Here is a 2,622-nt window from a genome sequence, read left to right on the forward strand (position 1 = left end):
TTTATAGAAAGATATTTGCTCAGTACTGCTAGAATAAATAAGAGCAGGGGGGTTCTCAGTCATGAGTGTCAAATTAAGATCCATAACACTAAGGTGAAACTGGACTTGCTCACGTCATTCAGAGAAATTAAGCCCATTGAAAGTTTGAACGATGTAGCTTGCGAATGAAGAGAAAGAAGAGTAGTTACTACAAATAAATAAAACATGCTCGTACATTAATGCTTTGAACATTAACTTACATAAATACTTATATAAAATTAGATTAAAATAATAATAATAATAATAATAATAATAATAATGTATTGAAATCTCCTTTGGGTGATATAACAATACAAAATAATAATCATAGTTGATGCTTGACTTAAATTTAATATAATTTGTAATTATTTATACTCAGATTAGACATGTTTATTATCTTTGGATATATAAACATATCTTAACTAAGTATATAAATAAACAACAATTATATTCAAAAATTATAAAACAAATGATCAACCTTTGGGCGATCTAGAAATATTTTATAATCAATGAATTTTAATATTTTTGTAAAGAAATGTTAAATTATTTCATAACAAGCATCACTTACTTGTGAATAATTGAATTTATTTAATTTTACGTCTATTAAACTTATTAATTTGGTCACTTTGACGACTAACAAATTAAACATAACATAGACATCAAATAAATAATAATTTTAATCACATTAATTTACTTTAGTATTAGTGATATAATTAAAGATCTAATTCACAACAAAAATTTAATATAATTAACATAAATAAAATTATATGAAAAATCATAAATTTAGTAATCAAGACTCTGATACCACATGTTAGAAATTTATGTTTGAACTTTATGACACCAATTCTAAAAATACATAATAGTCAAGATCTTTTAAATTCATGATTTTTACATATCCACAATAAAGTAACACATATATGTATTCATGATGATAATATTTTATCTTGAAGAGATGGAGTTACTCACTGTATTCCCTTGAAACTTTCTGTACTTTCTGATGGAGAGAAATATACGGGGAGTGTTAGGAAGAGAGAGAACTCATTCTCTAAATCATACTCTATTTAATCACTATACATCAAGGGAAATTAATTGATTTATTTTTATTAAAATCAATGACGCCCTTATTCATTTTAGGGAGTACATGAGTTATAAAATTAATATCATAAGTTATTAGTTAAGATAATTAATAACTTAAGTTATCATGAGTTACAAAAATAAATATCATAAGTTGTCATAAGTTATGATATAAGTTATGAGTTAAAAAAATAAATAACTTAAATTATCAAAATCTCATAACTTATTAAAATAAATGTGAGACATAAATAAAAATGTAACAGGTTAAACAAAAATGTATTTTTATTATTTGGTAGTAAATGATTCCTCAATTAAAAAAAAAACACCAATAAATTGATTTCCATCATTCAAATCATCAATTATGAATTAGCTTTGGCCACTCAACCTATCCATTCATATCATAAAATAAAGGACTCATTAATTAATGATACTCTAGTATTTATATGACAGATATATGTATCCGAACTTTTCGTCCACACTTATTGCAAAGATACTCTTGACCATCCATCCACCTACAAGGTATTTTAATTTTCATTTTCTTAGGCTATTTATTAGGAGCAAAATAAATGTTTATAAAATGTACACCTTAATAATAATTTATATTAAATTGCAGCATTTACATTAATATGATTGATAAAAAATAAATATTTAATTATTTTCGAGTTTAATTTAAAGATATGTCAATATAATTCTATCTAATTCAGTTATAAATTCTAATATTTAGCAGAAAATCGTGAACTAAATCTTGGATGAGATGATTTAAGTAGTCTTATTATAACAGCAATATTCAAATGTCGCTTTGGCCGAGTGGTTAAGGCGTGTGCCTGCTAAGTACATGGGGTTTCCCCGCGAGAGTTCGAATCTCTCAGGCGACGAAGTACTTTTGATGTGGAAGATTTACATAATCAGCACTCATTTTTCTTCTTTTTACATATGTGAATTATGAATACTTAAATTTTGATTGTCTGTTTCACACATAAAACATTTAATCTTTATAATTGCATTTTTATGTGATATAAAGATACAATATAGACGCTAAGTTGGTGAGAAATTTTTCAGGTATTAAATGCTGTAAAATAATTATTCAGGATTTTAGTTTTAAACTGAAAATTTTATTTGCATTGAAATAAATTAAATGTTAAATGAACGATCAGTAGTGGAGCCCCCACTGCCGCCAACTCTGGTCTGGTCAACAACACGGGCTAACTCTAGTTGTCGTCTCCGATTAACTTCAATTAAAGCTCGACACTCACTCTCAGCCATCGTCGGTCATTACATGTTCCTTACAACGAAATATCACGTCAAACAATCAACAATATTGCAGAATCACATAGTAATCTATAAAGAGATGCATCATCCCAACACGACATACTAATCATCATGTCGACCCTCAGGATGATATATTGAAGTTTGAACAGTCTTTTCGCACCGATAAAAAAGGTGATACATATAATCATTAATTCATAATAAAATATTTTAACTATATAAATTCTCGTGATTTTTATTTTCAGATCTTTTACATATATAATT

At 26.3% G+C, this 2,622-nt stretch overlaps 1 non-coding gene across 1 annotated transcript; it reads left to right on the forward strand.

Moving 5' to 3' along the window:
• Positions 1-1,885: 1,885 nt before the first annotated feature.
• Positions 1,886-1,967, forward strand: TRNAS-GCU. Its single transcript has one exon. It is a non-coding gene; the product is annotated as a tRNA-Ser (tRNA).
• The last annotated feature ends 655 nt before the right edge of the window (positions 1,968-2,622 follow it).

This window comes from Phalaenopsis equestris, unplaced genomic scaffold (genome assembly GCF_001263595.1).
Source record: "Phalaenopsis equestris unplaced genomic scaffold, ASM126359v1 Scaffold220290, whole genome shotgun sequence".
Taxonomy (NCBI): domain Eukaryota; kingdom Viridiplantae; phylum Streptophyta; class Magnoliopsida; order Asparagales; family Orchidaceae; genus Phalaenopsis; species Phalaenopsis equestris.